This window comes from Delphinus delphis, chromosome 2 (genome assembly GCF_949987515.2).
Source record: "Delphinus delphis chromosome 2, mDelDel1.2, whole genome shotgun sequence".
Taxonomy (NCBI): Eukaryota; Metazoa; Chordata; class Mammalia; order Artiodactyla; family Delphinidae; genus Delphinus; species Delphinus delphis.
Window position 1 is genome coordinate 175825011 of NC_082684.1, and position 11870 is coordinate 175836880.

The window sequence follows — 11870 nt, forward strand, 5'->3', positions numbered from 1 at the left end:
AAACATACGCCCAAAGAAGCGGTCCTGAAACATACATGCAAAAAGCCGTGGAGGGACCATATTCTTGAGTCTGTAAAGAAGACCCGCCCCCTGGAGCCTCCCACCTGGTCATGCAGTGACTGACAGCGTTTCACGCGTGTAAATCATTTCTCCTCACTGGAGTACGTGGCACTTGAAGAGGGGAATGGCCAGCTGTGTTTGTGCCCACCAAAGGGCATATGCTAAAACCTAGGCCCGCAGGAGAGGTGTAATCGAAACCTTGGCCTGAATTGAGCCCAGCCCTGGACACAGTTGCCCATAAAGGCTACAGCAAACGATATAACATTTTCCTTACTCACCCCCGTAATGGGGCCAGTTGCTACGTGCCCTTAAGCCTTTTAAAATATGTGTAGCATTTAATGGGCTATCCAATCTCTGTACCAATTAGGGCCCTGGATTTCAAGCCCAGAAACTGAAATTTCCTGAAAAGATAGGGTAGCTCACAGAATCTGCAGGAAGCATCGGGAATGAGACTGTGGAAACAAGGGGTCTGGGGGGGAAGGTCATCTATGCGGACTTGGTCCCATTGCTGCTGCTGACTTACCACTAGCGGGTCCTGCCCCTGTCACCCTGGAGTCACCATCTACCATCACCACCGCATTCTCACCTGTCTCACGGTGTGCCTCACTCCCTCGAGAACTAAGCCCAGGGACCCAGTCCAAAGCGAGTGACTTCACTGTGTCTTCCTGTCCAGATGTCCAGTTCCACTGCAGGCAGCCACGTCACCCTGGAATCCTTGAACCCTGGACACCCTGAACACCGTTCTAGGTAGACCCGGCCCAGTCTCCCAAGCCCTTCCCTCCATGAGCACTTGATTCCGGAGACCCCAGGCCATCATTCAGCTCTTTTCCTACTGTGGTTCAGAGCCCCATCTCTGAGCAAGGGAACGGCTCTGCCCTCAGCCAGGCAACAGTCCAGGCTCCTCCCCATTTCCTCTGGGGTTTGCTTACTGGCAACCCGCTCACACTTGGCAACGTCTCCCCTGCTAGACTGTCACCCTCAGGAAGGCAGCCTTGGGCTGATTATCCTGCCCATCAGTGTGATGCCAGACAAGCAGCAGATATTGATGAACGTGTTGATTAAACGAATGAATATATGATTCCATTAGCACTCCGCGTTGCAGAGCTACGCTTAGGAAATTCTTTCCTGGAATTCTAAAATCCTCCTTGTACGGCCAAGATTAGCCAAGAGCCACGTCTGGTTTCTTGAAGGGAACAGCAGCATCTGAAGTAGGACCCTTGGCTGCCTCTTAAAGGCTAGAGAGTAACCATCCCCCACTTGTAACCCTCAGGCCCATCGGTGTTTCACATCAGTGATGGAGCGAGGGGTGGGTTTGATTATCTGAACTCATCCAGCCTAACTTGGGGTGGGGACCCCAGACTGGGGGCTTCTTCTAACTTAGGGTCCTCTGTGAAGTGGATTCAGGACTGGCCTGGACCTACAGAACTAGGTGCAAACTCTTGGGCCTACCTGCTGAGCAATGGCCTCTGAGTGACCAACTCAGGTTTCTAAGAGGCTCAGGGTTTTGAGTCTTTGAAATTGTGATGAGTCTGCAGGGCACTGCTTGGAAAGTTTTAGTGATAAATGATGGACTTAAGTGTTCGGTGGAGTCTTTGCTGATTATTTTCAAAGCATTGCTTAGAAATTGTCCGAACAAAATCCCCTCTGTTCCGAACACACGGTTTGTCTACGTACAAACATTACAAATAGTGTTCACAGGAGTTTATTGGCTGGTGTCCAGCTCCTCCGTTTCTGGGGCCCCTAGTGAGCCGAGTACTAGCCCAGGGAAAGTGATGACGTGTTAGTGCATCTCTGTAGAAAGCTGCTTATTGGTCAGACGGATCCCAGCCAGATTGGAGAGTCTTCGAAAGAGCTGACCCGAAAGGGACCTTCAGGGTCATCCACGCCAACGTTTTTTTAATTGAACTGTAGTTGATTTACAATATTGTTAGTTTCAGGTGACAGCAGTGATTCAGTTATCCATATACATACCGATTCTTCTTCATGATAGGTTATTACAAGATATTGAATATGGTTCCCTGTGCTCTGCAGTAAATCCTTGTTGCTTATCTAGTTTATATTTAGTGGTGCGCCAACTTCTTAACCTAAGAGGAATTGGAGGCCCCGAGGGAGCCTTAAAGGCCTAGGCTGGGCCGGCACCCGGTTCGCCCCGCCTTGAGAGAACTTAAGCCCGCCGGTGCTGGTTCTGGCGCGGGAGGCTGAGACGTGAACGCCACGACCGACCTGACGCCTGGATGGGTCTCAGCACCTGGGGATGTTCCTCGGTGTCTCTTCTTACGCCTTGTTTGCCCTTGGACGTGGCTGGGCCCTCTGGGGCCGAGTCTGCAGCTGGCCTTGGCCCACCTGTTCCCCCGCCTGTTTCCCGGATGCCCTGATGGTGGGGGAGGGGCCCGGCCAGCAGCAGCACGGCAGATGGAATTCATTCCGGGGGAGCCCGGGGCGGCAAGCCCGGCCCGGCCCGAAGTGGAAACTGGTCCTCCACCAGATGGGGGCCAACTCCAGCCGCTCCACGCCTTCTTCACACGAGATGTGCTGCTTTCTTTGGAAAGTAACTTTACACGAGCCCGTCCAGGCTGAGGCGGGGAGTTGGAAGCCTAGCATCGGCCCATGGGGAAGCAGGAACAAAAATCAAAACGGCACAAGATCCGGTCCTTCTGCCCATTCCAGCCCCGGTCCCATGGCCTCCAGCTGGAATGGCTGAGACAGCTGGGATTTATCAGCGGCCCGACATTAACCCATTGGCTCCAGGAGTTGGGATTTCCTGAACCCAAAGCACTAATTTCTGCCATTTTTTTTTACCTTTCCTCTCTGACTTCTAAGGAAGCAGGGAGCGTGTGTGGGCGAGGAGGCCAATTTGGGCAGCAGGTTGTTTCAAGTGAACTCGGCAGCTCAGGGAGGGAGGAAAATGAGCTCCAGTGGCCCTTGTTTATTGTTCCTGTGGGGTCCCCGCGTTCCTGCCCAATGCGGCCTTTCTGTCTCTGGCTTTTGGAAGACAAAACCCTAGGTAACAAGGACCCTCATCACCCCTCCCTGAACTGATTACATAAACAAACGTGGGGATCTTGGACCGCAGAGGTGACCCTCCGCCAGCTCGGGGGGCGCCGTCGGGTCCCAAGTGAGCTAAGCACCCTCGTTCGGCTGGGCCCGGGCAGCCCGCGAGTGCAGGGGCGACAGAAGGGGCCCACTGCCTATGCTCTCTCACCCCCTCTTCCGAGGCTCGCCCACAGGCCCGGCCGTAGCCGGACTGTGAAAGGAAGCCGACGTGCAGCGGGACTGGAGGCCAGCTTCCACCTGGCCAATCAGCTCCAGCCTCCCCACGTGGCGGCCGGGCGGGCGCGTGCGCACACGCACACGCGAGAAGCTTAACTCAGGGCCCGGCGCGGCGGAGGACGGGGTCGTGGCAGTTTCCCGCTGCCCCTGCGATATCTTCTTGGTCTCCTGCTCACGCTGACCTTTCCCCGTGAAGGTCCCCACCAGGTACGTGCGTGTTGGGTCTGCGGCCGAGTGGCTGCCGTGTAGGTAACCGTGCTATTTGCCAATGAGCTGCAAAGGTACGGAACCCAGGGGCCGCGTCTGCGCGTATCGGGCGCACAGTTCCCCCGTCCACTCTGCCGCCCCTCTCCTGCCAGCCCCCTCTCCCTGGCGGCTGCCCACCCCAGCCTGGGAGCTCAGAGGCCTCCTTTTCAGTGAGCACTCGGCTGTGGGACCCCAGCACCCTCCAAGCATCGCTCCAGAGCCCCCGGGGAGGAGGGAGAGGCGCGGGGATTTGAGAGGAAACAGCTGAGTCACGGTACTAGCTTGTGGAATGGGTGGGGGGGCCTTCATTTCCTCACAATTCTTGGGGCCTTTTCTAAACTGGTATCTGGGGTCTCGGGGCGTCAGCACCAGGGGAAGGCAGCTCTCTGGAGACCAGGCCGAGGTGAAGGCAGGGGACACCCTGTCACCTGGCTGCACGCCAGGGACAAGAAAGCAGGGAGGCCATTGGTGTCTGCACCAGCGGCCGGGAGAGAAGAGGAGGGCGGCCGGGCCCTGCCAGTGGGCCCAGAACAGGGGCTTCCGGAATGTTTCAAGTGCTGTCACAGACGGAACCCCCGACAGGCCTCCGTGCTGCCCTCCGTCTGGAAACGGTAGCGTTTGTTGTCCGAGCTGCATAGCCTTGTGTGCTGTGAAGGGCGAGTTCCCCCAGGAAGGCTGTGCTCTCAGGAGTTTATAGATTGGTCTCCTCCAGGACAGGAGCCCCTGGGCTGTTGACAAGCAGGAGGGAAGAAAGGAGAAGGAGGGTTCTGCCGTTGTATTTGGTTTCCTTTACAGTTATTCCCTGGGCGGCCCAGAGAGGAAACAGCAAAACAGTCTTAAAGAAAAGGAAGTAAATACGAGAAGGAGACGAGGATAACTAATACTCTTTCCCTTAGACCCGACTTTCACTTGCTTATAAACACCCTAAAAGACAGCCCAGATTTATTTAAACGGCCCGGATGATACCTAAAGCAGTGGAGAAGCAGGTGGGACATTGCAGCTCAGGCAGGCTTGGAAACAGATGAAGGAAACCAGGCTCACAGCTGCAGGGATGGGGCGAGGAGGGGCGCTGACAGCACCCAATGCCAACAAGAGAAAGGGCACCCTTGTCGCCGGGCCAGACAGCTGCAGGGCGAGCCTTCGGGGCTGCTCCCAGAGCCGCCCTGACGGGGGATGGAAAGGACAGGTAGGGAGTTTGAGTTTCGGATCAGGCCGCTGCCCGGTGCTCTGATCCCTCGCGGGCCTCGGCTCCTTTGTATGGCGAATAAACGACTGTTAAACACGTATCACTTGGGTGAAAAGGGCCTGGCCTGCAGGCACTGGGCGCTCTGGAAGTGTCTGCGGTGGCCAGTTTGTGCTCAGTGGTGGCTTCAGGGCCACCTGGCAAAGGCGGAGCTGCGGGCGTTGTCGCCGGGGAGGGTGCAGGCCCCCAGACCCTCTGGGAGGAGGGGACAGAAAGCCCGGTCGGGGGTCACCCATTTCTCCAGCAGAAGCCAGGCTCTCCTCCTCACAGGTGCGTCTGCTCCAGGGCCGCCTGCGGGCTCAGCGGCGGGGCCTCTTCCACTTTGGGTTGGAGGGCTAAGGGGCCGCTTTACCGTTTGCAAGCGGATGGGCAGGCGTCTTCCTAAGCGGGGTCTGTCGCATCATTTTCTTGTCCTGCTGTCCCTCTGGGCACTGTCTCTAGACCCACGGGCAGCGGAAGCCACAGGCCGCCCTCCACAGCTGGGTGGTACGGACACGTGCCGCAGTCACATTGAACTTTCCAGAGCTGTCACGTCTCGGGGTCCTTAGCCTTTGGAAGACTCTGCTCCCTGGCGTGGGGCATCCAGCCTTGCCTTCACGGTCCCCTTCGGCGTGTCCGGTGGCTCTAGCTCCTGACGTCCGCCACGGGCCGCCAGCGAGCCGTGCGGGGTCAGAGGGGGCCTGCCAGCCGCCTGGCCTCCGCCCCTGGCTCCCTTCCCCTCCCCCTGCCTCGGTTCAGGATTCCAGCTTCAGGATGGCCAGCGGGCAGCCCCGCACAGAGACGAGCCCCAGGCCGGGGCCTCCAGAGGCCGACTGGAGCTCCGTGGGCCTTGGCGCGGGTTGCGGTGCCGGCTCGAAGGGGAAGCAGGGCTTCCCGGCCCTGCCCCCTCCCGGCCTGCAGTTTCCTTCCGCTGGTTTTGTCGCCTCTTTCCACTGGCTGTGACTTCACCGCGGACACCAGCCTCCGTCAGTTGGCAAGTGGGGACGGAGCCAGCTGGCTTTCTGAGCGGCCTCATCCCCCGTGTGCTCCGGCGGCAGGGCACACTCGGCCGCGGCTTCCCCGCCTGCAGCCTGGCTCCCGGCAGGCCTGGGGCCCCCTCTGCCGGCGGCCGGCGTCCACGGCACCCGGGGCGGGGCCTCGGGAGGGCGGGCCGCCCGCAACTCTAGCCGGGAAGCCAGCTCAGAGCTGACCTGCACCTCTCTTGGCTCCTAGGGTAACCGACGATGGGAAGGGAGGACAGAATCGGTCCAGCTGGCCATGCTTAACTGGGGACGCCTGCTTTCCTAGGCTGAACCACCAGCCTTCTGTGTGCGCGGATCGGTTTAGATGCTCTTCAGCAAGGTGGAACTGTCTGGCCATAATGCAGGGCACAACTTCCCATGATGCTCTAATGGGCTTTATCGCTTTAGGTCAATTTTCTGTTTGCTTCTCACCCCAGAGATCGTCCTGAGATCCAGTGTAGGGCCTGGAGCCCTGCTCCCAGCGGCTGTTTGGGTTTCTGAGTACTGTGTGAGTGACTCTATGAACCAGTCGGGGGTTGGTGTGTAGCTCTGGGACAGAAAGCTCTGGTCTCCCGAAATGTCGAGGAATGAAAAGGCCTGTGATCTGACAGCCCGCGGGGCCCGTCACCAACTTCTCTCCAAGGCCGTCCAGCCTGGGGCCTCCCACCAGGCTGCCCATCTGCATGGGCCGAGCTCTGTTAACAGCCCACCAGCATCTGCAAAGCTGGAAATTTCTAGCATCTTCCTGAACACACGTCGGGTTGAAACTCTCCCCGGTGGACAGCGGTGGAGACAGGCAAGCCTCGGCCGGGCCACGCAGAATAAAAATAGCCCAGAAGGGCTTCCCTTGTGGCGCAGTGGTTGGGAGTCTGCCTGCCGATGCAGGGGACATGGGTTCGTGCCCCGGTCCGGGAAGATCCCACATGCCGCGGAGCGGCTGGGCCCGTGAGCCATGGCCGCTGAGCCTGCGCGTCCGGAGCCTGTGCTCCGCAGTGGGAGAGGCCGCAACAGTGAGAGGCCCGCGTACCGCAAAAAAAAAAAAAAAAAAAAAATAGCCCAATGGCCCGCAGAGGGTGTTTTCTTTGGGCTGTCTGTAGGGCCGGATTTCCTGAGGAGTGGGAGTGTGAGAGGCATGAATCTCTGTCACTCGCCTCAGGAAACCCTGACTCCCCAGATGGCGAGCAGACCCCCCCCCCGAGGGCCCCTCCGAGCCAGGCAGAGGCTCAGCACAGGCCCCGCTGGCTGTCTGTGGCAGGCTGGGGGCAGGTGATGGGCTGGTGTCAGGGGCATGTCAGCAACCATGGCCTCTGCGCGGAGCGAGGCTTGGGACCGCCGACCCGCCTGGTGGGCACTGGGCCTGCGGTGCCCACGGCCCCCAGTTCCTCACCCCGGTTTGTGTTCATGGCATCCTTCCCTCCCAGCCCGCTTGTCCGTGGTCGGCGATGACAGCCCCGTTGCCAGGATGACGGTGGCGCCGGGAAGGCCCTCCTGTCGGCCATGGGGCGCCTGTTGTCCCAGACGGGTCTCTGCGCCCCGGCCTGAAGGCCCCTTCATCCCAGCACCTGCCCGGCCCCTGGACCTGACTCCGCCCCGGCTCCAAGCTCCTGTGTCGGCTCCCTGAGGCCTGCGCGGTCCATCTGTCCTCCTGCCCCGCGCGCCTGCCTCCTGGCCTCTGGCCGCTCGTCACACGGCCTTCCGTCCGTCCAGGTTCCCTCGAAGGCTCTGTATCCATCTGTCCTGCCCGATTGGAGCCCCGTCTCAACGCCCGCTTTGAGGAGCCCCTGTGGCCCTCACGCCCCAGGCTCTGGGCCTGGCTCCCTGCTCCCCATGGGCCTTTGACAAGTTACCCCGCCTCAGGGGGTCTCAACTGGGGGGTAGCGTCGCCCCACAGGGGACACTGGCCACGTCCCGAGACTTTCTTGGTTATCACGCGTGGGACGGTCCTCTGCTGGGTGGGGGCCCGGGATGCTGCCGAACCCCCCCGCCTCCCCGGTGCACGGGGGAGCGTCCGCCCCAAATAGGGACAACGCATAGCGAGGAACCTGCCTTGGTCTCCCCACCCGTGAGAGAGGAAGGTGGTGGAAAAGGCGCCAGGACGGCCCGCGTGAAAGCAGATGAGACAGTCGATGTTCTTTGCATCCTGTCCTCCCCGCCCTTCCTGCAGTACTTCTTTTGCGGGGGTGCGTTGGTGGGAGTTAACAGCCCGCGCCGCACGCGCGCTTGTGTGGGTGAGCCCACGGCGTCCTCCTGGAAACCCAATCGCACGGGGACTAGTGTGGACCCTACTTTCCAGAAGAGGAAATGGGCGCTCAGAGCCACCAGGAAGGAGCCGGAGGGTGCCCGCTCGTGGATGAGGAGGGCTTTCCCAGCCCGCACTCGAGTCCCCGGTCTCATCACCTCGAGACAGCGTCTGGAGCAGCATTCGAAAACGGCGAGACACTGCAGGTGTGCTTGCGATTCTCTACCTGTAGCCCCTCCCACAGGCTCCCTGCGGAGACTCAGCCGTCCCAGCAGACGAATTCAATGTGCCTGACGCTGGCAGGTCAGGAGAGGCTGTGGTGTGGCCCGGAGGCCGAGTCACCAGAACCTTGGAGAGTGCCGGAAGCTGGAGGAGGCTCCGTGGCTCCAGGGGAGCCTGAGGCCTAGTGAGGAGCGGCCCCTCACGGCCCACGCCCGGCCTGGCTGGCGTCTCTGGCGCCTGAGCGGCACACGCGTGCCACCGGCGGAGGGCACTGCTGACCAGGGCCCGGGGCGGCTTGCCTTGTGGCAGCAGCGCGGCGGCCAGGGCAGCAGTGCTCACCTCCAGAGTGGGGGGCGCCCCCAAGCTTGTCGGGGTGGGCAGCTCGCATCACGCTGTGACGTCCACAGCACGACTCTGTCCCCTAGAGCAAGGCCAAGTTCTCTCTCAGGCACCAGGGAGAGGTGGCCAAGCTCCTTTGGGGACGCACGTCCAGGAAGATGGAAGGCCCAGCCTCACACCATCTACCGAACCACAGTCAGCCACTGTCTTCCTGTACGTAAAGGGCAGATCAAGCCAGGGTGGCTCGCCTCTCGTGACCTGGCCGGCTTTGAGGAGCAGTTACTCATCTCCGTCATCATTTCCTCTTTGTTTTTCCATTTGGGAAGTAAGAGATTAAATCTGTAGGTGAAAATCTCTTTCCCAGGTTCTCCTCTGAAAATAATTCTGAGGTTAGGGACAGTTACTTCTCTGCTCTGGGCATAATGCCCGTAAGACGAGTGACACTGACAAAACCCTCCGAGCAACACACAAGAAGCAGCATAATCCTTCTGGGAAAAAACATCAACCCAATAAGAAGATAATATATTGCCTGCTCCCCTGTAAATAAAATGGGCCACGTCACCTGCCCGTGAGTGATGACCAGTTTATCCAGTGTACGCTGAATAATGATTTTCCGTGGGGGCAGCAGCTCTTATGATAAAGTGTTACTGCTCTAGCTGTATTATTATAAACAACATCCAATTTATGGCGTTAGGAAGCAGTAATGTGCCACCGTCGTTTAGAACGAGCCGTAAACTCTAGGCTGTCATGTGTTTTCTGGCTGCACATTTCAAACACTTAATATTCCTGTAACACAGTCTTGATCGCAGGACCAATTTAGAAATTACTTGTTCAATATGATGATTGAATTGCAGAGTTAGAGCTTGCCGTGGCCAAAGGTGAATCGCCACATGTGACGAACCTTGTACAGCTTCTCAGACGGAAGGAACTCTTTGAGACATTGGGGATTCTGGGTGAATTTCAAATGAGGTCCCTTCACCTTAGGAGGATGCCACGGTCTTGCCTGCCTTCCAGAGGAAGATGAGTCACTGGTGTTTTCCTGCATCCAAATACCATGGCCGTTCCCTGGGCCTGAGTCAGTCTACGGAGGCGGCAGGCACACACCCAGGAGGACCCTTCACCTTGACAGATGGCAGAATCTCTCCCCTGCTCTCCCCGAAAGGTCTTAAATAAGGTCATCTTCTTCTTCCCCAGCTCAGGGAAGCCAGACAGAACTGCAGGCCTGGGGGACGCAGAATGAGCCCTAGGAGACATAGAGCTTGGAGTGATGCCCCTCTAAAATCTATGCCACCAACAACCGGGTGGAAAGAGTGACAGGTGATGGGGACATTGTCACTGACTAATAGGTTATTTTAAATACGTGGGCGGGGCCAGGCCCGAAATTTTCATCCATACCGTGTCAGCAAAAGAGCGTCGTTTTATCATTTCGTTTGCAAAACCTGTTTCAGCCTTCTGTTCACGTGTAAACATGTCCTACGTTTCCTTGGTCATTTCAGAAGTGCTGTCTTTTGTGTATCTGTAGGTTCCCAAGGATGGAGGTGAATTCCAAAGACGAATTTCCCTGTATCCTGCATGGCCCACTGCATCTAAAATGGAATAGCCGAGAAGAAACCAGCCGCTCACTGGTGGTAAGTGTCTGGGGAGAGGGATGCTCGTACACATGCTCCGGACGGTACGCCCTGTTAGGAAACTCGGGAAGGACAGTGTGGCCGTAAGTATCCAGACCTGCGTTCTCTGACGCAGCCGTTCCACTTCCAGGAATTTATTCTCAGGAAGAGTCAGTGGAGGAGTGCTGAGCACAGCATCCCTGCTGCTCCCAAATGCCCGGCGTAAGGGGATCTGTTCAGTGAGTGTGGGGTCATCCATCCGATGTAATGGTAAACAGCCATGGAAACCGTGTTATGGACCACGTGGTGATCTATTGCCCAATGCAAAGGGCCACTTAAAAAGCACATCTCCTATGACCTCAATTTCATATAAAAACGGATATCTTACACAGGCTTGGGGGGGAAGGATCGCGAAAACGTTAACGCCGGTTATCTCTGTAGTTGAGAGAGTGAGTGGGTGTCAGTTTTTCTTCTTGGCGCCTGGCTAAATGTTCTAGAATAGACACGCATTACATTCGTTATCAGAGGAAAAGAATCCGTGTGATCGTTGAAGCACATTTGCCAGTTGTTAGCAGAATTCTTACAGAGCCTGAGAATTTGTATGATATACTGTGTCCCGTCAGATCGTGTTATATTGTATAAAGTTCTGTTCGTCACCAGGGGACGGGTCAGGGAACTTCTTGGCAGTTCCATTTACGATCAGATGATCTGGAGAAGAAGTGGGGAAAGGAGACCTGGGGCCTGTTGAACACGGGATTTTCTAAAGAAAATCATTTATGATGACCTCACCTTGGAAAGTAGATGTAAGAAGAGTCCTGGATACCTTTTGGTTTGGAATTCACCATACATTGGAAAGAAAGTGGTCAACTTATCCCATAACATAACTTGGAATCCTGGTAGCGTTAAGCTGCCATCCACGTAAAATGGAGCAGTGAAGGCAAGACCAGTCATGCCGCCACCGCTCAGAGTGAGGTCCTGTGCGCAAAGCACCAATAAGAGAGGAGCCTGGCCAGGGCAGCTGGAGTGGGTCATCACCATCGTGGCACCGTGAGACCCAGCCCTAAGCCTCCAGTTTCCCCAGACGGAAGCCCCGGCGGGGAGAGCGAGGAGGACCGGCCCTGTGTAGGAGCAGCCGTAACACCACCTTCCTTGTCAGCCGCAGTCCGTGCACCTGTGTGCGTGCACGCCGGGCAGAGCTCACCCACGTGCTGCGTGTGTGTGTGTGTGTGCGCGTGTGTGTGTGTGCGCGCGCGCCCATGCGTGTGAGCCAGCCGCCATCCTGGCTGTGAGGTCTTGCTTTGTTCTGGCACCAGGGCCGGTGCTGTGGGTGCCCCCGCTTTGTTCTCTGTGTCTTAGTAAACAGCCACTTCCTCTTTTCATGGTAGTGAGGGCTCAGTTCCTTAGAATCACGGGGGGAGCTTGTGTAGGGGGACATGTAACTGTATTATGCCCTCCAGCACCCAGATTCCCGTCAGCATTTCTCAACAGAGGTGCTGTTGGCACTGGAGCAACAAAAAAGTGTTGTTGCTTGGGATTGGCCCAACGCCTTATTACTTCAATGTCTTTAGTTTTCCGAAAGAATTCCTCCAAAGGAATGCCATTGGGGCCCTTTCTGACCCTGTGGTCACCAAAAACGCCCTCAC

The 11870-nt window shown here is 57.5% G+C and overlaps 1 long non-coding RNA gene across 1 annotated transcript in view; it reads left to right on the forward strand.

Annotated features, from left to right (window-relative positions):
- Positions 1–10284, forward strand: part of LOC132421137 (uncharacterized) — a 44892-nt gene extending 34608 nt beyond the window's left edge. Inside the window, exon 5 of the long non-coding RNA XR_009518508.1 lies at positions 10143–10284. This is a non-coding gene — a long non-coding RNA (uncharacterized lncRNA). The remainder of the gene's footprint in view (positions 1–10142) is intronic.
- Positions 10285–11870: the final 1586 nt, after the last annotated feature.